Source organism: Macaca nemestrina, chromosome 19 (genome assembly GCF_043159975.1).
Source record: "Macaca nemestrina isolate mMacNem1 chromosome 19, mMacNem.hap1, whole genome shotgun sequence".
NCBI lineage: Eukaryota > Metazoa > Chordata > Mammalia > Primates > Cercopithecidae > Macaca > Macaca nemestrina.
In genome coordinates this window covers 61,723,401-61,750,458 of record NC_092143.1, presented here as the reverse complement: position 1 = coordinate 61,750,458, position 27,058 = coordinate 61,723,401, and positions in this window count along the sequence as shown.

Genomic DNA, 27,058 nt, shown 5'->3' with positions numbered 1-27,058 from the left:
AAACTAACTACTTTCTATCAAAAACTTGACCAGTTAGGAAGTGGCTTCAAAATGACAAACTTAATAAAAGAAATACTGATATCCTGCCCCACAAAGGCTGTAGGACTAATGATACAACTGGATCTTGTGTGATCTTTCCCATCCCGTGACATTGTTTCAGACAACATCAAGGTAACCAGCACTGATTGAGAGCTTTAAGGGTGGATAAAGTTCTTTATATAAAAGATCACAAACTTCAGGCTTAAAAATGAGGTTTGAAAAAGATCTTCAGTTAAGGGAGCATGAATACAAAATTGTCTAGAAACGAATAAATAAGAGGTTTACAGAGTTATTAAATAGATTATATTGCTAGAGAAAACATGAGACAGACTGGAGTGCAAAAGTCAGTAAATTTTCTACGTGAGAATAATCTCAGGATTCACAAATCTTTTCTAATAGAAAGTGGGCTCCTAAATTTACCCAGTCTCCAGAAAGATATACTTTCTGATGCCCACCATGGATCTGTCTGTGAATAATAAAGAATAATGAATGACCTCTCAGAGGACATGGAAGGTACTCAGATAACAATGGAAATGGAGATTCTTCACACAGAGTACAATCAGGGGATTGCAGGTAATAAAGGAATTTACACTTCTGCCAGAGGAGGGGTTGTTCATTATCCCTGACTAATGGAATTTTATTTTTGCTATGGCCCTGCAATTGCCATGTGCTTTTGCTATGGTTTTCTGCCTCTATTGCTTCCTTGTGTATGCTACTTGATGGAGAAAACTGTAGCACACAATGATGGATACTAGACTTTGAACTTGCTCTGAAGCTGGAGGATATTTTAGGGCTTTCACTCATGGGAAGAATGTGAAATTCTGTATGTGTGGGAAGAATGTGAAATTCTGTGTGTGTGGGGAAAAGAATACATTCAGATATTTAGGAGGGCAAAGAGGTAGACAGGAGCAGTGAGTGTCAGCTGGCCTTCAATACTAAGCCTCCTCTTCCTTTTAGTAATATAATTTACAACTGGGCACATTTTTCAGCTTTGCTTTTTGTTTTAGATGTAGTTATGTAACTAAGTTTTAGTGATTGGGATGTAAGTAGATGAATTTCCACACCCTTAAGACTCAACTACAGTGTGTCCTTTTCTTAAATAATAAAGAGCTGAACTTAGTTTATGTGCAACATTGGATGAATTTAGACATGTACAAACATTCATGATACTATCATTATAATCAAGGTCATAGATACATGCAACATCTCCCAAAGTTTCCTTTTGTCTCAGTTTTTGGCATGTGTGTAGTAAGAACACTTAACATGAGATATATACTCAACTAAAATTGAAGTGTGTTCAATTTTTTTTTGAATCTGTATTTTTATCTGTAGGTACTATGGGTACTATGTCATACGGCAGATCTCTAGAATTCATTTCTCCAGCATTAGCATAGCTAAAACTTATACCCATTGAACAACTCCCTATTTTCCTCACCTCTTCAACTCTTGGCAACCACTCTTTTAGCCTCTGCTGCTATGAATTTGACTACTTTAGATACCTGAGATAAGTGCACTATGCAGTATTTATCCTTCTATTACTGACTCATCTCACGTAACATAATGTCCTCCAGGTTCAACCCTGTTGTCACAAATGGCTAAATTACTTTCTTTTTGAAGACCAAATAAGAGATAGCTGTACTACCATGTTCATTACGCCATTGTTCACAATAGCCAAGTATGGAAACAACCCAAGTGTTCATAGAAAGATGAATGGATAAAGAAACTGTGGTATCTACATATAATGTAATATAATCCTTTGCTTTTTCCTCCTATCTTTTTCTCCTTTCTTGTTAAAAGGAAAATACGCTATACGGGGCTGAAATGTCCTCCTTGGAACATCAAATGATCTTAAAATGTAGGCCACACACATGACAACATAAGAGACACATAGATCCGTGACAATATAGCACGGCGTATCAGTCATATTTTGCACAAAGGAGAAGTAAACTTTAAGTGTTATTTAATTAGGAATATTTACATTTTCAACTAAAAGAAAACTCAAGTAACAGCACATTAATCATAAAGAGTTGAGTTTTTTCATATAACAAGAAGTCTTAGTAGGAGATGGTGTATTAGTCCATTCTCATGTTGCTATGAAGAAATAGCATTTATAAAGGGAAGCAGTTTAATTGATTCACAGTTCTGCATTGGTGGGGAGGCCTCACGAAACTTACATTCATGGCAGAAGGCAAATGAGAAGCAGGTACTTTCTTCACAGGATGGCGGGACTGAGTTAGTGCAAGCAGGAGAAATGCCAGACACTTATAAAACCATCAGATCTTGTAGGAACTCACCCACCATAATGAGAATGGCATGGGGGAAATGGCCTCCATATTCCAATTACCTCCACCTAGTCCCACACTTGACATGTGGGGATTATGAGGATTCCAAATTGGGGTGAGATTTGGGTAGGGACCGAGAGCCAAACCATATCAGATAGTTGGTTTAGATTCAGCTAGAGCAGAATCACATCAAGGACCAATGCACTGTCTTTATTTCTGTTCCTCTATTCTTAGTGTAGTGGCATTTTTAACTTATTTTTGTACTTCATGGTTATAAAAAGGGTATCTCAGTTTCATGTGCCTGTATGTACTCATCCTCTAACTAAAAGAGAATTGCGATGCATGCACTACAAATTTTGCTCAGATTTATTTCATAATGTAAATTAACTGATTTTTTTAAAATGGCATATTCAAAGGCTGTGGTGTATATATAAATGCACAAAATAAAAACACTGAGAGTACAAAAATGTCTAGTTTCATAATAGAAAAGTAAATCATAGAAATATATATGAACTCAAATTAGGTAACACTTTGCAATAATGGACTAGTACATTTATGTAAAACAAAAGTAGAAATTATATAAAAGTGTAAGTAATAGTCATGTCAGTTATATTAACTGACATGTTACCAATATTGCAATATAATTATGGACAGATGACTTCTGGGCTGTTTGTAAGCTGTAACAAACTACTTTTGCTTTACTGTAAGGGCAGATGTCATCATTTCAATTTCATGTGAAAAAATATGCAAACCTTTCAATGATACTCATGTGTTTATGCATAAAACTGTTCCCTAAGGAAATGATTTCCATTATTAGATATTCATTGAGTGTTAGAAAATGCATTCTATTTTACATTATTCTTGTGAGATCAAAGTCCTATGTAGTTTTCTTCAGCTTAGATTAAACATATTCTGACTTGGTTTAGAAAGCAAGAGCCACTTTCTTAGTGTAAGATAAATTCATGAAAATTTACAACATTTTGGGGGAGGAGGGAGAGAAAAAGGAAGGTAAAATGTAAATTTAAAAATCATTTAAAACATTTCATGTCCACATTTAGTGAAACTTTATATTTACTTTGTTGTAGAAATCTGGAAAGCAAATCCTTAGTAAACATGTAATTTTGATAACAGGTGCCTATTAGGGGAGTGGATAGAGATGATGGTTAAAATATCCTGACAAATCATAGATTATTTATAGAAAACATGGGTTCAGGTATAAAAATGAATAGAATAAAGAAGTGGTGTGCACACATGTGGCTCATGTTTTCCTATCAGATATCCCTTTCTTGTTTTTCTCTATATGATTTTGTTTGTAATGCATTGGTGACCATGTGGGAATGTGCAGAGATCAGCCCATCAACAGCGATTTCTCAGAATTTTACTTGACTTTCCAGTCTTCATTATTTCAGTAGGAAAATAAAGTCCTGAGGAAAAAATGGTCAATGTTTTTACCTGGATTTCTTCAAGTAGCTTGAGAAAGAGACCACAGATTTTACCAACAATGGATGCCCAACATTAAGTGTCCATAAAATATTATTTTATTATCCTTACTGCCTAACTTCTAAATATTACCCTGCAAATATGTTTATATCACTCCAATAGTCAAAAAGAGCCAAGGGAAGTTGGTTTTTATTTTTTGCTTTGCTTTCGTATTTTCATCTGCTAAAATTAGCCAAACTCATATCAAGGTGAAAAATATAAATTATTTCTCTCCCATAGTTTTGACGTAATGAAACAAAAAGAAAAGATACAAAGGGAAATCAGGAGATTTGTTTAACCAAACTGGTTTACTCTTGTTATGCTAATAAATATAGAAATTGCTGAAGAAAGATTTTGCATTTCCGTTGCTACAGTGTTCCTCAGAGGGCAGGCAGAGTATGATGTAAAGGGGAAAGGGGAGACAGAAGAGAACAATTGCTCAAGTGGACATTTTTCACTTGGAGTTCTGTTTTGTCCTGAGAAAAGCTCTATATAAATACCACACCATAAAGTAGCACTATAGGGCAGAATTCTGCATTTGCAGTTATGATTACTTTAGCATGGAAGAAAAGAGGATTTCTAAAATTCTGTGATGATTGGAATAAATAAATGCTAAAAATGTCACACTATCTTACAGTTTTTCCCTGGCCATTCCCCACCTCAGACCCACCTTTAAGAATTACCATATCAATCTAGGGTATTTAGAAGTAAATAGGTTTTCTCCCCTACCCAGCTTATACCTTTAAAATTCTTTCTAAAGATTTTGTAGCTAAGGGAATACACCAAGCTGGCTTTTGCTTGTCTCTAAGATAATTAATGGGAGATGACTAGTACCATTCAGCTGCAACACATACAGGATGAAGTTAACCTCAGGCTCTTGGACAGTGTAGACACTGGAATAACATCCAAAGAGACTTGGGACCATAATAGCATTAGCATAGAGGGAGTGCCATGAAATTGCATGTAAATATATAATATATATAATATATAATATATAATTATATTTTATATAATTATATAATATATTATATAATAGTATATATTATATAACATAATTATTATATTATATATAATATAATTATTAAATATTATATATAATATATAATATAATTATAATATGTTATATAATTATATATATATTATATAACATAATTATATAACATAATATAACATAATTATATAACATAATATAATATATAATATATATATTATATAACATAATTATTATATTATATATAATATAATTATTAAATATTATATATAATATATAATATAATTATAATATGTTATATAATATATACTATTATATATAATTATATTTATATATGTAATATATAATATATTATTTATTATAGACTATATTATATATTATATATTATATATAACAAATATATAATATTTATTATATATAATATAACATGTATTGTATAGTATAATATATTATATTGTACAATATAATATATATTATATATCATATAATATAATGTGCAGAGATCAGCCCAACAGCAATTTCTCTATATTATATTATATTATATATAATTTCTATTTCTATATATTGGCTCTTTATATATATTATATGTTAGCTTGGCTCTTTCTGACTATTGGAGTGATATAAACATACTTACAGGGTAATATTTAGCAGTTAGTCAGTAAGGATATTAAAATAATGTTTTATGGACACTTAATGTTGGGCATCAATTGTTAGCAAAATCTGTGGTCTCTTTCTCAAGCTACTCAAAGAAATCCAGGTAAAAACACTGACCATTTTTTCCTCAGCAATTTCTATATATTATATAATATTTCTATATATATAATATTTCTATATATTATATAATAAATATAATATATAATATAAATAATATATAATATAAATGATATATGAAATATAGTTATATTTTTTATATATTATGTATGTAATATTAGCTTGACTTATAGCATGGAAAGTTTGTTGTTTTATATTGTGTTTAAAATTTCTGCAATCTTAAGTGAGCATGAGCTTGATTAAGAAAACAATCAACTGGATATTTTGCCTCAAGCTGAGCAATAACTCATTTTGTTATGAATGCATGTTTCTTCCATGAGTTACATGTCCAGATGACTATATGCCTACAAACACAACAGCTCTATAATCTTGAAATTCTTCTGGTTACAGTTGATGTGTTATTCCTAGTCTAACATTTCCAGAATATCTCCTAAATCTCTGCAAACTGTCATAATATTTTATGCTTTAATGTTGTGCAAATTCTAGTCCCTTTAGAAAAAAAAATGAAAGACGATTGCCGTTTTCCTATGTAATTAGCAGAAGCATAAGGCTCTAAAAAATGTGTGGCAGGCCATTTCCTTTGAAACATCCACTTAATGACAGTTTGCCATACATTTTAATTCAATTTTTGTTTGTTTCTTTCAGATGTTGATTTTTTAATTGTAGTCAATAACATTTACATATAACAATTGGCAACTTAGAGTGTTATTAATAGATTATTCGCCTGTGTTTGTCTTTATTTGTGTGTGATGGGTGCAGCAAACCACCATGGCACATACATACCTATGTAACAAACCTGCACGTTCTGCACATGTATCCCAGAACTTAAAGTGTAATAATAATAAAAATATCGAATTCTATATAAAGTTTTATTTTCTCCATTCCTAAGATTGAAATATTTGTTTTACTTATAGCATAATAAGCATATTAGAGTACAGTAGAAGTACAGGAAAAAAACAGATATACAGACTGTTCCTCTTGAGTGAAATGAAATTTAACACAACTGTCCACTGGGTGTTTTTTATTCACCACACAGGAATGCACTAATGCTAGTGGTTCACATGAAAAGACATGGTTCAGGAAAGGAGTGTTTTTCACTAGGATAAATAAACAGCCAATGTTGGAGTGCACAGAAAATCCCACAACAGAAACTTGGCAAGAATTTGCTAGTAATAAGTTAGTTCAATTGAGAGAGGGATTTAGCATTGTTTCTTTTCCAGGAGATGAATGATTAAAACTACTCCCCGCACCAGGTGCTCTGTGGTGCTCTTGACCTTCATTCCTGTCTATGTTTGCAGGTGTTTCTTCAGTTTTACAGGGTTAAACTGTGTCTTTCTATGTCTCCATGCGGTGTAATTTTAGTGGCATGCATTGTGGATGAGTGCAGTCACTTCTCTTGCCATTACAAATAAATTTTCAACAAGAGGATCCAACACCTCATCCATAAAAGTTGAATGTGTACCAAGGGAACTGGAAGAGATGCCAACATTTGTTTACACGGTGTATTATGAGTATGGAGCTATAACCTGACATTTGCATTCAAGTGGATTTAAAAGAGATAATTTAAATTGAAGGTATATATTAATATTATATACAACTTCTTATGATGAATTTTAAAACAAAGAAAAGGAAAAAGGCATAATTTTATTTGAAGATCAACATTGGTTTTGGTTGATATACCATTAGAATCTGAATTACAGTTGTAACCACATACATTGATACACTAAAAAGATAAAACCTAATGTATTATCTGTTGTGACTGTACCATGGAAGAAGCGAAATATGAGAGATAGCTGCTTGAAAAATACAGGGTCACTTTACTGAACATTTGCTGCTGGGAACGAGAGAAATAAACGCTGCTTTTCTATGAACTGTGACTGTCTCCAATTCTGAACAGCAAGTAATATTGGAGATGTTGTGAACACCGTAAATTCAACCTTGCTGTTTTGTTTCTGATATCTATCTATCTATCATCTATCTATCTATCTATCTTCATCATCATCATCAATCGCCTACCTATTATCTATCATCTATATATCTAAAAATCAAGAAAGCTTTTGTATTAACAACATTGGGAGATTGCATAGATTTACAAAAGCTAATATATATTAATTTTCTGAGTTGTAACTTTCATATTTGTTTTTCCATATATGACTTTGGTAATTCAAGGTACTAATTATGATGGATGTTATTTGAATCTATTAGTTTGGAAATTAAAGTAGAACAATACCACAATAACAAGAGTATGCAGGGGTCTCTGTGACTTTGCAGTTAAGGACTTAAAAGTGTATAAGTAATTGTAAAAGCACAAATAAATTGGATCACTAAAGTAATGCAAAGTAAAAAAAAAAATAGTGCAGGCCAGTGAAAGAGGATCAGAGAAGACAGTAAACCATACTTTGAAAAACAGTATTTGTCTTTATTTTATTTTCAATCATTGTACCTTATGAAAGTATTGGGACTTTGTTTTTAATACAGTGTTCCATTATTTGAAGATTATTTTGCTCTTCAGATGGCTGTTGCTTTAGTGATACTCAGTGATAGGTACTTCCTAGAACTGCATAATGTACTAATTAATTTGGTACTGCAAACTCGGGATTGATGGGTCAAAAGGGTCAAAATAAAAAAGAAAATGGGGAACTATAAATTCAAGTCAGGTAAAATATGAAATTTGGAAAGCAATAAGTAAATTTAATTACCAATTTTAGTCTATGATAAATTAAAAAAAGAAAAACTCATTTTATCATCAAAAAGGACTAAATCCTTTCTCTTATCTTTCTTCCTTCTTCTACATATCAGAGCATATTTTTGGCACTCAAAATGTATCTAATTCTCTGTATTCCGAAGCTGGCAAATAAAATAATAAACCTATTGAATCTGAAATATATCTTTGGGAAAAAGTAAGAATGCACTCATATATTAATTGAGATTATTAAAGAGAACAAATTCTCCAGCCTAAAGAGAACCTTGCTAGTGGACGAATATGGGCTTTTTGTACCTCAAAAAGGGAAGCCACATTTATACTCATTGGAACAAGTGGAGTCTTTGAAAAAGTCAGAAAATATAATAATGCCAACAAGGATTCTGTGTTATAATAGTAATAAATGATAAAGTACATATGTGCATTTCCTGATATGAATCCTAAACTAAATTGTTTTAAAAGTAAGTGGTTTAAAATATACACATGGGCTCTTATTTTTTAAGAAGGAGATAAAATAAGATAAAAGACTTGCTTAAAATGTTAAAGAAGGGTGATTGGTTTTTCTGGCATTTCTCTGTTTTCTTAGTAGCAAACTACATTGGAATTTCCTAGTTTGGTTACTCAGTCTGCCAAACTTTGGATGCTCCACCTGTGTCAAATTTGAACATTGGTTAGTTCTGCCACTTGAGCTTCTGCCAGTAAATATGGGCCTCAATTCCAAAGTAAAAGGACTGGGCCTGAGGTGAGGCTGTACAATGTACAATCTGGTTCTGAGTGCAATTATCAGGAGTGTGATTATGCTTCAGGTTAATTTGCAGGGAATTTTTTTTTTCCCTAAAAGTTGTATTGGGAAGTAGAGAAGATCCCCCAAGAATCTGTTTTGGTTTCACTTGAAATTGTGTGCCATGTAAAATGCACCATGGAAGGACTTTGGTCTACAAGGTAAAGTAGAGTGGCACACTGTGGAAGAAATACTGTGATTGTGGCATAAGGGGAAATCATGCGATATTTTGGTGTTTATTGCAAGAGCAGTGAAAAATTATGGGTAGTAATTTTGGAAATTATAGGATTTGGTAAACATGACAGGGTTTGGGGAATATGTCACTAGAATAAAAAAACAAAGAAATCATTCATCAAAATTGTTGGTGCTATTGAGTACCTATTACGGTAGTCCTCCATATCCATGGTTTTGTTTTCTTGGTTTCTGCTAATTAAGCTACTGTTACACAAACCTTTCACAGTCTCAATTTCTTTTCTACAGGGTGGCATCCCCTTCACTAGGCCCTACTGATGCATCTAGGAGCACAGTAGTCTCTCTTTGTTTGTGGGGAACAAGTGCCAAGACCCCAGTGAACGCCTGGACTTGAGTTCCGCCATGCTCTGAAAATATTAAATGGGAAATCCCAGAAATAGACAATTCATAAGTTTCAAATTGTGTTCCTTTTTGAGTAGTGTGATGAATTCTCTGGTTGTATCACTCCCTCTTTCTGGATGTGAATCATCCCTTTGTCCAGCATTCTTATGCCATCAACACTTATCACCAATACTCGCTTAGGAGTCATCTCAGTTATCAAATCCATTGTCCCAGTAACACAGTGCTTGTATTCAAGTCAGCCTTATTTTAATAATAACCACAAAATGCAAGAATGCTGGCAACTCAGATATGCCAAAGAGAAACCTTAAGGTACTTCCTTTAAGTGAAAAGGTGAACGTTCTTGACTTAATGAGGAAAGAATAAAATTTTACCCAAAGGGTGCTAAGATCTGTGTGAAATGAATCTTCGATCCATAAAATTGTGAAATGGAAAAATAATGCATAATTTATATAACTTTTGGCACAATCAACAATTTCAGGCATTCACTGGGTTCTTGGAACTTGTGTCTCAAAGATAAAGTGAGACTACTGTGCTCCTGGATGCGGCAGTAAGACCTAGCGAAGGGGTTGGCATCCTTTAGAAGAAAAATTGAGACTGTGAAAAGTTTGTGTAACAGTAACTTAATAAGGAGAATTGTAATAAAAAGTGGTGGGGGAACCTAGAAAATTGTGCCCATGTTAGGCTTTCTGGCTAATACTGAGAGGTACAGTCCCACAGGAGCGAATTAAGGAACACAAGGTGTTCCAATACTTTGCCGATCATAGCTTCTCAAAAATATTTAGATGGTTGGCCACTAATCTGACATATAGAGGTTTCTGTAGAAGCTATGTGGCATCATGATACCTCAGGTTATCATGGGAGGGAAGGTCAGGGTAGCCAAATTGAATCCCACAGGGCATCAACTGCAAGTATGTTTGGATTTGATCACCCATTCCCCATGACTCCCGTCCAATTGTCTGGGAAGCCAGAACTTCCAGAACTCCAGTACCATTAGATACTGCTGGAATTGCTGAGACCTTGCCTTGGACAAATGATTGAGTACTTGCTGAATAACTGGGGAGAATATGACAGTGTATGTGCTAATTGTTGAGGCAAAAGAGATGGTTCTTACGACTTTATGACTATGGGAAACACAGGTCCGTTAAAGTCCAGAAGCAAGAAAAATGCCCGAGGCTCAGGAGTGACTGTGAAGGTCTGAGATGGGCGCTGCGGGTAGTTCCAACATACGAGGAATCATGATCCTTTGTTAGTGTTAATCATCATAAAAGGTAAATAAAATAAAATAAGAAAAAAGAAAGCACTAATCAATAAAACAGTAAATGTAGTTATTTTAAGAACATATAAACATTAAGAAAGAGGCATGCCAAATACTTGGTGGGCAGTCTTAACTGGAAAATAATTCTATTGAATAGCATAAGAGAAATGAAACGTTAACTTTTTTAAGTGAATGCAATTATTCAGTAAGTTTAACAAAATCAAACTTCACTGTGAATGTTTTAGAGGAGCCTGAGCCCCAAAGAGATTGGAGTTCTGATGTTATGATGATCATGTGGATAGAAGGAAACGATTATTCTTTTTGTTGAGGTAGTAAACACAAGAAAAATTGTACAGGTCAACCAAATGCTAATGATATAGGAAAAGAAGAATAAAAATAAGCCAAATTGTGAAATGCTTTTTTGGACTCTTGTCAGTCACTGCAAAAAGAAAAGAAAAAGCAGCAGATATCTGATTAGATGGGTTCAAGGTCTCTAACAAGACTGAAATTGTGAACTCCATTCTTTGTGGTCCTGGTAATAGAACCTTCACGCTATTAGCATTATCATGAGAATGATCTCATGCAAAAGAATAAACAGCAATTAGGAGCTATTTAGCTCAACTTTGTAGGAAGAACTAGGGAGAAATTTGCTTTGTGTTGTGCTACAGGCAAAGAATGGATCCAATGAGGGAAGAATTTGGAGTTGTATATAAAAGAGCAGTTGAACGAACTTCTGGAGACTGCTAGTCATTACTTCACTAGCTGATCATGGTCAGGTCAGTGTGCGCAGCAAATCATACACTTTGATAGCCATGTTGTATTGCCAGTACTTCCCATGGGCTTTGCATTGGAAAAAGAAAAGTTCACTTTCATTTATGCTGGAATCAGAGCAATCATTGTATACTGGATTTATAAATTGTCCCAGGGAGACTACTGTGTGTTGAGTCTACCTGCATGGATGCTGAGCTCCACATTAAAATAGACATTTTTCTGACTACATTGGAATGCCCTAGAGTTTCTTTTTCAGTTGTGTTTATACTTTCTCACTATTAAAAACTTAATCTTTGCAAACACATAGAATAATTATCCTTTAGATGAAATAACATGTCCAAGAGAATAAAACCTCACTGTGCTTCTACTAGAAGAGAATGCGCCAGGATTATGACGACCATGTGCATAGAAGTGAGTTCTTTTCCTGGTGATTTCCCATAATTGTAAAATGTACTGATTTATGTTATATCAGCAGAGATTTTTCACAGTTCCAGAAATGACAGTTTTAATTCCTAATCACCCATTGAGTATTTACAACTTCCTACAGAGCATTCTGTCCCAGTAAGAATGGATAATCCCTGCTTAAAAATAATTCTGGTCAAAATTAGGTCATAGAAATCCATTCTGAAATACTACTAATAAGCAACGAAATGCAATTTCTATCTGAGGTTTGAACATAACCATCGCATGAAATGGCTGAGTAAGGACATATGGATGCAAGTTATGTCAGTAAGCCAGTTTCCAAATATGTTGTACTGAGAAGTTTTCAATTCCTCTTTAAGGAAACAACATAAGTGACCTGAACAGAATCATGATATGCTTGTGATTGACTTTAACTCAAATATTTGTGCTAATAGAATTTCTCATACCCTTCAGGTTCATATAGACCTAACATATTTTATGAACCTGTAAAGCTATTAAAAGAACATTTCTCAGTAACAACATTATACATCCTTCAATTTCACAAATGAAGTCAACAATGTAGTTGTGGAATCTGTTATAAGGATTTGAAAGGCGGTATGCTCTAGAAATGGTGTGATATCTCTTCAATGGGTTCTCTTGATTGTACAAATTAATAATGACTCAATAAAGATGTTAGATTAAGAGACTAATGAAAGAGCCTCTATTTTATTACTTTCCACTTATTCCTCAACCCACTCCAAATTGGTTTCTGCTCATATACTCTGCATACTTTAATTTCAATCTGTTCATGTATGGCTTAGATGATACTTAATTTAATACGGTTTTTAAAGTTCTTATCCTGTCTGACATTTAAGCAATTTTTGACACTGATGGACATTTCTTCTTTCTTGAATCATTGTCTTTCCCCGGCTTCCAAGATACCCTGGTTTTCTTCCTGTGTATAATATTGATCATTCTCAGCCTGTTTTTGTGGTTTTGTTTTCTCAAAGAAAATATTGCACTGGACAAAGTTAAAGAAGCAAGGAAGACTTTATTCAAGGCTATTGCAATGTGGGAGAGAGGCCAGAACTCAGTTTTAACACAGCTCCTGTGAAAGAAATAGCACCAAGATTTTGAAGAGCTGCAGTGAAGAGGAACTCACAGGCCATCTGTGTTTGCTAAGTGGCTTAACCCAAAGGAAAAGTAAATTTTCTTCTATCTTCATAATGGGAGGTATTTTATAATTTGGAGCAAAGTTCCCTCCAAAGTTAGGTTTCTACCCTCACACAGAAACTTACAGATGGAGACACTGTCTTCCTTGGTTACATTTCAAAAGCATGACTCCAAGGTCCTTGCTAAAGACAACCCTGGTTTGTAAAACTTGCAAGATGAATTTAAAAACATTTACATTTCAAAGTCCTAGTGAAATAATTTACAAAGTTTTGTAAAGTAAATGCTCTAGGAAAAGGATGGTTGAGGGTCTAGAGACAGGAAGAGACCTGTCTCAAATTTAGTCAGGCTGAGGGAAACATTGAGGTCAGCAGTCCGTTCCAGACATTTGAATTTGGACTTTTGTTTTACAATATTTTTTCTTTGTTTCACCTTGGAAACCTTTTCTATAGGCATTCTCATCTATTCCTACGGTTTTATCACACAGATTCCAATGACTCCCAAATCTTAATTTCCAACCCAGCACCATCTTCTGCACTTCAGACATATCTGTTCAAATGCCTAAATCCTGTCTTCACTTCAGTGTTTCACAGGCACTTCAACATACCAAAATTCAAATCCTAACCTTAGCATTTGCCCTCATGTCTGCTAACTCAAATTAAACTACTTTTTCTTCAGCTCCAAGTATAATTCATTACTATGTACTGTTGATTTTCTATCCTAATATATCTCAAAAAAAGTTTGTATTTCCAACAAAAGTAGTTTGCTATTCAATTTGCCATTGTTTACTTACTAGGCCAATAAATCCACTATGAGAGTGACTCTGGCTTGGCACCCTTACCTCCACCAGGTCTTCGTATACTCACCCCTTCCTCTTACCTCCACTTCCCCTTCTTTGTGGACACAATGATATACAGTCATGTGACATACACCAATGCTTTGATCAATGATAGACTTCATAGTTGAGAGTGGTCCCATAAGATTATAATGAAGCTGAAAAATATCTATGGCCTAGTAATGTTGTAGCCATGATAATGTCATAGAGCAATACCTTCCTCAGGTGTTTATGATGATGCTTGTGTAAACAAACCTACTGTACTACCAGTTGTATAGAAGCATAGCACATACAATTATATATACTATATAACACTTGATAATGTTCATAAATTACTATGTTAATGATTTGTGTATTTGCTACACTATACTTTTTATGACTATTTCAGAGTGAACTTCTTCTACTTACGTATGTTTTACTTAGAAAAAGTTATCTGTAAAACAGCCTCGGGGAGGTATTTCAGAAGAAGGCATTATTATGATAGAAGATCTTTCATGTGTGTTCTTGCCCCTAAAGACCTTCTAGTGGGATAAAATGTAGAGATGGAAGACAGTAATATTAGTAATCCTGACCCCATATAGGCCTAAGCTAATGTGTGTGTTTGTGTCTTCGTTTTTAATAAAGAAGTTTAAAAAGTAAAATAATAAGTTTTCAAAATAGAAAAAGCTTATAGAATAAAGATATAAACAATTTTTGTACAGCTATACTATGTTTATGTGTTTTATGCTAATTATTGCAAAAAAGTCAAAAAGTTAAAAAACATTTTTAAAATTAAAGTGCTACAGTAAGCTATGATTAATTTTTTATTGAAGAAAGAAGATTTTAAAAACACATTTAGTGTAGCCTGTGTGTACAGTGTTGACAAAGTCTACAGTCATGCTCTGTGACGTCCTAGGTCTTCACATTCACTCTCCATGAATTGACTGACTCACCCAGAGCAGTTCCTTATCCTGCAAGCACCATTTGTGGTAAGTGCACTAAACAGGTTTACCATTTTTTATCTTTTATACCTTATTTTTTCCTGTACTTTTTCTATGTTTAGATAGACTAAGACGTACAAGTACTTTCCATTGTGTTACAATTGCCTGCAGTAATCAGTATAGTCACATGCTGTAGAGATTTTTAGCCTAGGAGAAATAGGCTATACCATGTAGCCTTGGTATATAGTAGGCAATACCATCTAGATTTGTGTAAGTTTACTCTATGATGGTCATGTGATGAAATAACTGAACTAAAGAGCTTCTGCACAGCAAAAGAAACTATCATCAGAGTGAACAGGCAACCTACACAATAAGAGAAAATTTTTACAATACACCCATCTGACAAAGGTCTAGTATCCAGAATCTACAAGGAATTTAAACAAATTTACAAGAAAAAATCAAACAACTCCACCAAAATGTGGGCAAAGGATATGATCAGACATTTCTCAAAAGAAGACATTAATGCGGCCTACAGACACATGAAAAAAAGCTCATCATCACCGGTCATTAGAGAAATGCAAATCAAAACCACAATGAGATACCATCTCATACCAGTTAGAATGGCGATTATTAAAAAGTCAGGAAATAACAGATGCTGGTGAGGTGCTGGAGAAATAGGAATGCTTTTACACTGTTGGTGGTAGTGTACATTAGTTCAACCATTGTGGAAGACAGTGTGGCAATTCCTCAATGATCTAGAATCAGAAACACCATTTGACCCAGCAATGCCATTGCTGGGTATATACCCAAAGATTATAAATCATTCTACTGTAAAGATACATGCACATGTATGTTTATTGCATCACCATTTACGAAAGCAAAGACTTGGAACCAACCCAAACTCCCATCAATGATAGACTTGATAAATAAAATGTGGCACATATACACCATGGAATGCTATGCAGCCATAAAAAAGAATGAGTTCATGTTTTTTGCAGGGACATGGATGAAGCTGGAAGCCTTCATTCTCAGCTAACAAACACAGGAACAGAAAACAAAATACTGCATGTCCTCACTCATAAGTGGGAGTTGAACAATAAGAAAGCATGGACACAGGGAAGGAAACATCACACACTGGGGCCTCCCGGAGGTTGTGGGGCAAGGGGAGGGAGAGCATTAGGACAAATACCTAATGCATCCTGGGCTTAAAACCTAGATGATGAGTTGATAGGTGCAGCAAACCACCATGGCACATGTATACCTATGTAACAAAACTGCACGTTCTGCACACATATCCCAGAACTTAAAGTAAAATTTTTAAAAAAGAAAAAAAAGAGAGAAAGAAATGGCCTAACAACACAAAGAATGTATCACCATTGTTAAGCAATGCATGCCTGTATATTTAAAAACACACACATTGTTACTCAACTTTGCTGCTTAAAACTCCTCAATCATGGTTTTTGAGGTGAAGTTCAGAATGTTTCAGAAGCTTATATGTCCTCTATAACAGAGGTTCAATCTACATTTTCAGATTTACCATTCACTGTCCATGCTTCAGCTATGGTCTTGTTTTTTCTTGTTCCTTTAAAATATAATGTTTTCTTACTTAATGGTTTGCATTATATTGTTTCCTCTTTCCACTACGAATCTTTTGGCTAATCCTATGCATCCTTCCAAAGCCAGGCTAATACCAATTTTTCAAAAAAAATTTCTACCCACCAAACTAGATTTGTTTTCCCTGGTATATGCTTTCATCCCATTCTGTACTTCCTTCTTTTAGTAGACATTATACTTCATCAAATTCTGTTCCCAGAACAAGAACCTTCATAAGAGTGCAGCCAGAGTCAAGCTTGCACACTGCTAATTCTGACACTTAGAACAGAGGCTGATATAAAGTCACTGTTTGACAAATATGGATTATATTAAATGAACCTCATATTAAAATAGCGACTCCTAATACAAACACCCATTATACATAAGCATATATAACTTATCTACTCTAATACACATTCTTCAAAATGACTGAAGAAGATTACAGGAAAACTAAGCCCAAACATGGCTTTAGAAAGTTAAACTAAAGTAGCATGTAAAGTGCATATTTTGCCAAAGCAAGAGTTATCTTGAAAGAGCAATGCATATGAAATATAATATATTGAGCTCGTGGAAATGTCACAACAATCACATGACCTGATATCAGTTGTCCTGGTCATTCATATCATAATTTAGTTCACATAGTACATCGCATCCAGAAGGTTAAAGGCAAGATGCCTGAGGATGGTGTCAAATTTACGAGAGTATGAATAAATATTCATGAGCCTACAGCATTTCAAGATGCCCTTTGACAAACTTTCCAGGAGAATTAAGAGTTTGTCAAGATTTCAAAGATCAGATGATTGATGTTTCCAGTAGCTTGTTATAAATGTGCAGTGTGATGTTCTTAGAGGGAGAAGCTTCTCATCACTAGAAGTTGTTGAAAGTCTTCAGGAGCAATTTTTTGTTGTTGTTATGAATAGTAATTTGTCACTAAAGATCCTATGAGATAACGTTATCACCAGCTTACTGAGGATATGATCTGAGAGATTGAAACTTAAAAAGGGGATTAAGAATTATTCAAACAATCTATTGTGAAAATTCTTATACAATTTAAAAATAAAAGAAGACTGACTATTTACACATTGTGCTCTGAAAACAATGATACACTTCAGGTTAATTATGTTACTAGGAATTATGTCAAAACCTACTAATGAAATCACACTAAAGATGCATGGTGAAAAAAGCCCGTGAAGAAACTTTTAACCCTCTTTATTTAATTAAATCCTTATTATTCTGGACTAAAAAGAGGAGATAGAGGTGTATCTTTAAAAAATACGAGAATGGTGATGATTACCCATCAGTAATTGCAAGTAATAAGGTTCAGTAAAGAAGATAAAATGTGAAAAGCGTTCACATATGTTCCTAGTAATAGTAACATTTTATTTAAACTTTTTGGAAAATATTTCACAGTATTCAATGAAAGTCTTGCAATGTGAAAAGTCTGTCAGCTTTTCATTTCACTTATAGTAATGTATCCTAATGAAACAATTGGACTTATAGAAAATACTAATTCAGCATTATTGTAACAACCAATAATGGAATTATCTCATATCCAATGATAGAATTGTATAAATTACTAGTATATTGATATTTCTGAATCTTTATGTATTAGAAAGTTTACTTATAGAGATTACATCATTAGAATAATTACAATTTTTGATAATGTGTGCTTGCTTAGGCAAGAGAGCAAAAACAGATGTCCAAATTATATACAAAATTGTATAAATTTTGTATATATACATCATGATATCAATGATTTAAAAATACGTGTGGAAAAATGGAATAAACACTGTGTTTGTGAGTTATTTTAGACTATCAGTATGCCACTTATATAATCAGAAAATATTTTACTATATTTAAAGAGACGTTATTTTTTAGAGCAGTTTTAGATTCTCAGCAAAATCAAGTGGAAACTACAGGAAGTTCCCAAATAATCCCTGAGCTCACACATGCACAGCCTTACCCACTACCAATATTGCACATCAGAGGGATACATTTATTGCAATTGATAAACCAGCACTGACACATCATTCTCACCCAAAGTCCATAATTTACACTGGAGTTCACTCTTGATTCTCTATGGGTTTTGACAAATACATAATGGTGTGTATTCACCATTACAGTATCATAGAGAATAGTTGCATTTTCCTAAAAATCGTTTGTACTCCACTGATTCATCCCCTCTCTCCTAATTCCTGGCAATCACTAATCTTTTTACTATCACCATAGTTTGCTTTTTCCAGAATGTCATATAATTGGAATGATATGAGCCTCTTTAGTTAGCTTCTTTCACTTAGTAATATGCATGAAATGTTTCTCCATGTCACTTCATTTCTGGATGGCTCATTTCTTTTTAACACTGAATAATATTCCATTTTACTCATGTACCATATGTACTGTTAGCTTATTATTATTGTCTTCAGAATTATAAAATAAAATGCATTTTAGTTATTACCATAGAAAATACAATGGAAATTTAAGCTAATGCCAAAGAAATCTATAGGGTTATTGTATACTTTATTATTACATTCTTTCCTTAAAAAAAGAATTTTTCAGGGAACACCACATTTTATATAAAATGTGTTCTTATGAGATGTGCCAGAGTCAAAATAAAAAACAAGCTACATAATATGGTTTGGCTCTGTGTCCTTACCCAAATCTCATGTCAAATTGTGATCCCCAGTGTTGGAGGATTGGCCTTGTGGAAGGTAATTGAATCATGGGGGTGGTTTCTAACGGTTCAGCACCATCCACCTAGTCCTGTCTCATGATAGCGTTCTCACAAGATGTGGTTATTTAAAAGTGTGTAGCACTTCCCCCTTTGCTCTCTTTCTCCTGCTCCAGCCATGTAGGATGTGTTGGCTTCCCCTTCGCCTTCCACCATGATTGTAAGTTTCCTGAGGCCTCCACAGTCATGCTTCCTATACAGCCCACTGAAGAGTGAGCCAATTAAACCTTTTTTCTTTATAAATTACCCAGTCTCAGGTAATTCTTTATAGCAATGCGAGAACTAGTACACTATGTTATACATTACAGAGTGCTAAATATGTGTTACAATCTCTAATTATTTTTAATGAAAGCACTTTCTGTGTCTGAGCCCTACAAATATGAGGACAGACAAAAGCATTCTCACAGGTGACTGGGAGCTTTCAGGCACGAATCATAGAGCCTTGTCAGCTATCCCTAGCCATGGGATTTGGGAAATCTGGCCCAGATATTTCCCCCATTAGGGTTCCTACCTCTTGGCCAACCCCAGGGTGATTGAGTTCTAACAAAATATTAGAAAATACATATTTGGCTACAGTAGGTTTCTGAAAAATAAAGGTTTTCATTGCTGTTTTGTTTTATTTTTTCCCTAATGACTGCAGACCATAGCATTGCAAGGTAGGATCTTACTTTCCACAATATCTCTATTCCCATCCACAGGGAGTGTGACCACATTTGTAAGAATCCTGACTTGACAGGCAAGCTCCAGGGCTTCCAGTTCTAACCACCTGAGACCTCTGTGGGGTATCTCAGACTTCAGTGGTGGAAGGGGACTGAGGAGGAGGTTAGAGACAGGGTATGCTTGGCTACAAAGTTCTAGAATTACCACCTGCATTTATCTCTGGTAAGGCTTCCTTTAAGCTCCGTTAACACAAATTCTGATAAGTTGACCCTTACAAAATCCAAAATGCCCAGGTTGATTGATTTCTAAAATGCCTCTATATTTCTTCATTAGTAAGCCTTTAATCTTAAAAAAAAAAAAAAAAAAGGAAAGAAAATACAAGTATTTTGGTAAACGTTATTCGGTTCTTCGACCTGAATCAGCAGTCTTCTGCTGAGATAAATGTGGCAGTAGTCAAGATGGTAAAACTAAGAAAATAGCCTTTGTGCTGTTGTGACAGACTTGTTCATCTGATTGAATCAGTTGGAAGTTTCATTGAAATCAACATACATACAGACATACCAGCACACACATACATATTTGAATGACTGTTGTAGTAACCTTGGGCAATGGGGAATTTTAAAATATGCATTGTGGAACTGTAAAGAAACTGAGCTTCCCACACTTACTACAGTGATATCTCCACATCCTTAGCAACAACTCTTAACAGAATTCACTCCCCACCAGCAGGCAGTTTAATCACACAATAACTCAAATGAATCTAAGTAGGCACTTAAGAAAGAGAGAATTCAGTCATACAAAAGACAATTTAGGAAGGCATGTATCTTAATTATTATTATGTATCGGTTTCAAACCCAGTATTGCATTTTCAAACTTGTCTGATCATATTTGGAGGATTAGCAAAGCAATCCACCAATGGTAACTTTGCGAGGTGATTTAAGGGGACAATGAGAAAGGATACAAAGCATTTGGGTCTTTGGCTTCACCCTAAATGGACTGTGATCCACGAGCCCTTTCAACTCTCAGTTTGTGAAATATCTGTAGAATAAAGTCATCTAAAGAAAAAGAGCAGAGGGAATCAAGCAATTTAAAATTATCACTGGAAATAATGATTAGAGCAAAAGGATGGATAGGTAACCACTCAGATTATCCTTTGGCCCTGTCTCCCCGTGTCAGCTTTCTAGAGATAACGTACTATGAGATAAGAGTGGGGAAGATCCTATGTCACAAATCACTGCAGGCATCGTGGAAATTCAGTCATACAGGTGTGTGGCAGAGAAATGCAGTACAATACAAAAAGGATGGAGATGAATTCCCTAAACACCTGTGGGAGACACCACAGCAAGGTCACCTCCAGCCACACATACCTGGTAGTAGAGAGATTTCCTGGGGAGGGCTTTCCCTTATCCCTTTCCACTTGGCCAAAACCCTGCAGGTGAAAATGGTAAGGGCTAAAGTGAGATTTGCTGTTTTGTTAAGAATTCTTTTCCTGGGCTGGGGTGGTGGCTCACACCTGCAATTCCAGCACTTTGGGAGGCCGAGGTGGATGGATCAGCTGAGGTCATGAGTTCGAAGCCAGCCTGGACAACATGGTGAAACCTTGTCTCTACTAAAAATACAAACATTAGCCTGTAATCCCAGCTACTCGGGAGGCTGAGGCAGGAGAACTGCTTGAACCCGAGAGGCAAAGGTTGCAGTGAGCCAAGGTCATGCCACTGCACTTCAACCTGGGTGACAAAAAAGAATGATTTTCCCAATTCTATCTTTAAAATTCCATCTTTCACATGCATGGTGGTTACACTTGTAAGAAAATTAATTTGTTGTTGTTTTAAATTTAATCTTTAGCTACAATTTCTGTATATGTTAATAGATTGGTATCCCTTTTCAGTTTGAGGTAAGGTAAATCATCTTTCCTCATCTTAAAATAGCTAACGAGAAAATGTTCAGAAAAAAAATGCAGAAAAAATTAGAAGAAACATGGGTTGTCAATGGAAGTGTTATCAATATCCCAATATTTGCTGAGAGTGTACTTTGAGCCAAATGTGGTAAACAATAAAAAATAACAGGATTCCTTTCCTCATGGGTCCTAAGATCTTATTGAGAAAAATCAGTCTAACGTCACATGAAACAATTAGAAAACAATTAAGGATGTAAGTATTTTGTACTGAGTAAATAATAAGCACATTGGGAGAAGAGGGAGAAAAAATAACCTGTGTGATTTCTCTGCTGCTGGCAATCTTAGAAGTAACTTGAAGCAGTTGAGGTTACAAAAAGCGGAAAGCACACAATTGTAGATAGCCCATAAGGAGCTGAGAAGAGGCAGTAAATGGGTTGGCAAGACACCGGTAGAACACCATTACTTCAAATAAAATGTGTCTTTAGGAGAAGCAGAATAAGGGATGCTTTTGTTTCCTTGCCTCCCTTTTTTCCACATTTCTATTTGCTCTGACCCTCCTTAACTCCAAAAGTTTTTTTTTTATATTTTTTCCTGTGCATCCTGATCTTTCTTAAATTCTCTCTGATGAGACAGTTTTCCCCTGTCTCACGAAACTATTTATCCTGGCTGGGAGCTGTGTTGCATTTGCAGGTAGTTCTAAGAACAACAAACCTGGCAAGAATGTTGGCATCTGCCATGGCTGTTTCTCTCCCACCACCTTCTGTAAGGAGTGATCCCCTTGGCTTCCAAAACCATTTCTAATACCAAGTGGGATGTTGTTGGGGGGAGAAGTAATAATTCATAGAAAAGTGATTTGTAAGTTATTTTTAAATCTGTTTGATTCTCATAAAATATTTAGAGTAATTACTTAAGCTATTTGAGATCCTTCAAGTTTTAAAATTAACAAAGCAAAGGAATAGTTTAAGCAGTATCTATGCTTCTAATGTATACATTTACATGACAAAACTGAAAGCTAAAATATTATATCTCATAAACATGCCTAACCAACAAAATGTTGCACATTATGTTTGTATAATCATAGACATTTTAGTAATTTTTCACATGAGCTATTTTCACAGGCAATAGAAAGATGATCATTATGATAATCCCTAGGATGATTTAACAAATTCTGAACTAGGTGTTTAGAGTTAATTTTATCATGGTGTTTTTATACTTTATAAACACTCATTTATGATTTTAAAACCTATCTATGATAATATGTTCTGTCACTTCTATATATATGCTCTTTGTAAAAGAAATTTCCCCAATTTGCCCAACAGATTGTTCAACTATTTTCTCCTGGTTTTTATACAGTTGAATGGATTTTTGTTTACTGCTTCCATTCTTGATTGATTCTTTGCATTTTATCTTTTGACATAACTAAATAAATCTATTCTTCAGTGCATTCATAGAAGGAAAAAATCCTCAAAAGATAGACTGAGATTATTAAGGGAGAAGAGCGTTGCGGATTATACTCCTTTTAAATACATGGTCTATTACCTATACATCATGGGGATGATGTATTTTTACATCATACCATGTGGTAGATATTATGTTAATATCAGATGTAATGTACTTAAAAAAAACAGTTACAATAGAAATGGAAGTCTAATAAAAAGAAATTTTCTTTGATGATAGAGACAGAAACCTTTTAATAAAATAACATTTGAAAACATTATCAGACATTTTTTCCAACACCTACAAAATTTGTTTAAAATTCAAGTAAAATGCTCTACACAATCTCAAAAATAATTCTATAAAACCACACTGAAAGAAAAAAAAGTCATGATATTACAGATGCAATTACTTTAAAGAGCATGGAAAACTACTGTATTGATCAATTATTTCCATTCAGACAATTGTTAGAGCAACTTTTACTGCCACTTAACAATGTATTAGTGCCTTAATAACACAAAGTAATGCATTGTAATTTTGTGAAGTTTGCAATGATAAATCTGTCATTTACCAGTGGTTAGCCACAAATTTTGAGGCGTGCCCAGTGCAGAGCATATCCCATTAAGTTTAAAAATTCATTAACGTTTCTATGTGCCAGATGGCACAATGTAAGAAATGTTTGAAGTGCACAGCAATTAAAACTCATAAACATATAAAAGCCTAGCTGGCAATTTGTTATATATATTGCATGTTAGAACACCACAAAATGTTGGCTAGATAATATCCATCTGTTAATATGTTGAATTTCTAAGAACATAAGTAAACAGATCAAGCTTGAGGCAAATTCACATTCTGATTCCTAAAGACTTTAAAGCCTTTCATTTATTTCTTCAATGTTGCAAGGCACAGTTGCACTTCAAACTGGAAATGCTCAGGAAGATGAAGACACCAAGCATTTAGAAAATTATCATCAGAGACTGACTGATTGATTTGCCTAAGAAGTAAAATTCATTTTTAAAAAGTACCCTTGCATATCCTATTAAGAGCAAGTTGAGGTTTGAAGTAGGAGAGCAATGACAAGAATGCTACATTTCTACTTTAATATTATATTTTATACGATAGCTTTTAAATTTGAAGTGTAATTTCTTCGAGTCTACCCTGATTATATTTACCCAAACAAATGCACTATCTGTTTACACTTGACCATCCACAAATTACCTCAATTATTTCGTTAAGAATACGTTTTATTCAATACCTAATTATAAGACTTATTTGAATGATCTGAGAATGCATTTTTTTACCCCTTGCTTTATTCAACCTTATTTTCTAAATGATAATATTTAAACCTCATATTACTAAGTGGAAGGTCCCCCCAATCCAGAACATATTTAATTACCTTCAATTTTATGTTTTGCTTGAAATAAGTATTAATTAAATATTAAAAATCTCCAAATGTGGTTTTGAAGACGAAATTTTCTTCATCTGTAACAATAAATAATTTAATAAAATGTTAAAACAATTTGTCTACTTATGTTTAATATCTACTAGTCACTGTATAATCATATTTTAATTTTATTTTTACATCATACCCATGCAGTCGATTTTATTATGCCAGTTTTACAAATGAAGAAATTGAAGCTTAGGGAGGTTAATTAACTTGCTCAAGGCTACAGAGCCAGTCACTTAAAAAACTAAAATTGAGAGCCTGCAGTTTAATTTCCAAAAAGTATTTTTTGTAAAAGTGATGTCTAGACTCAGATTGTCTGGTCTGGAAGCCCAATTGACAACTGCAAGCAGCATCTCTCAAAGCAAGCTAATGAGTATAAATTTCTAGAACCAGAACGCTGTTTAAATCTATACTGTATAAGGATGTGGCAAATATCATAAGGTTCTACATAAGCCTCTATTAGGCATTTTTAAACAGGAACAAACACTAAGGTTATCATAGTCCTGTTGGAAAATAGAACATTAACATAAAAGTGACTTTAAATATGTCAAATAATAAGCATATGCTGACATTTGTGTATATATACACATATACGTAAGTCAGAGAGATAAATATGGTTTACAAATGGCATGAAGGATAATTAAAAATCTGTGGAAGCACTTGGTTTAATAGCTTGAAAAAGAGGAATTAAAATCTAGTGAATTAGAATATTATATTTCTAGAATTTTTTTGGATCATACTGGTCTTAAAATATAGGCAATTTGTGAAATTGAAAAAAATGACCTAGTATACTAGGGAACAGTGCAAATTAAGTGTTACTTACTTTACTATCTGATTATACTACAGAATCCATCGATGGTATCCAAGTAAAAAAACTTACATAACTAAGTTAGATGGAGTTTTGTAAACACTGCTTCATTCCAAAAGTTAGCTAGACTATACTCAGAAAAATTCCTGAAAGTATGATGTAACTTCTGACGTTTCACACATCCTACAGAAATCATCTAGTCTTATCCCATGACTTCATATGTGATATAAAAGTAACCCCAATCTATACTCCTATAGAAATTTAGGAAAATGGGTAATAAATATTAATTTGTAACCTAGACTATCTAAATATTGGTCATGTGTTACAGGAGGTATTTTGGTAAGATGTATAAGATTTATATGAGAGTACAATACCATTTCAATTTAGCATGTGATCAAATCATAGAGAGTATGATGATTTTATTGATTATTGGTATAATCTCATGACTTAATTCAAGACACAATGAAATGAAAATAAAATTTAAGCAAAAAATCTGATAATATGTTTCAGCAAATGTATTCTATCTGATTTCATCACATTAATATTAATGCAAAAACTTAGCAATTTTACAGGTAATTGTCTCACGAAATATTGATCAGCTAGATATTATCCTTTGCCAGGATTCATGATGATAACCAAAACACACTTAATTATTTTGTGTAAACAGCCAAACCAAACCAAATCAAACCAAAGTATCCCAACTAAGTAAACAAACAGAAACAGTCATAGTGCTTGCCGAATATGCCATAAAAACAAATACAGATGGATGGTTTCCTTGGTTTCTTCCTGTCAAAAAACTTATTCTGGGTTTTCATGGAACTACAATACATTGAATTTATAACTGAAGTACGTTGTATTTATTTTTAGTAACAATAACAACAACTTTAAAATATTGACAGATATCTCTAGAAATCACACTTCTTGTAAAAAATGAAACTAACTTAACAGAGGCAAAACTTCACAGGTTTGTTGTTTATATTTTACAGTCTGAAGAATGACAAAAACTTGAAGATATTTTTGAATCTAATAATAAATTTTGATAATTAAAGGTGAACAAATGGACTTATTTTTCACAAATTAATAGAATTGAAATACTTCTTAAATAATTAAGCAGAATCACTAATCAAGCAAAGACGTTATGTATAATAAACAATTTTTTATCTAAAAAATAGCTAAAATTTTTAAGAGTCCATATTAGTTATATTTATTCACGTGAAGTTAAAATTTGTGTGGGTATGGGTTTTTTTCTAAGAAAACATTTGCAAACTACCCAGCTGACAGTGTCTTACTATCCAGACTATCCAAAGAACACAAACATCTCAATCGCAAACAAACAAAACAAAACAAATACCTGATTTTGAAATGATCAAATGACTTGAACAGATATTTCTCAAAAGAAGACATAAAAATGATCAACAAATATATGTACAAATATTCAACATCATTAATCATCAGAGAAATGCACATCAAAATCACAATGAGATATCTCATTCCAATTAG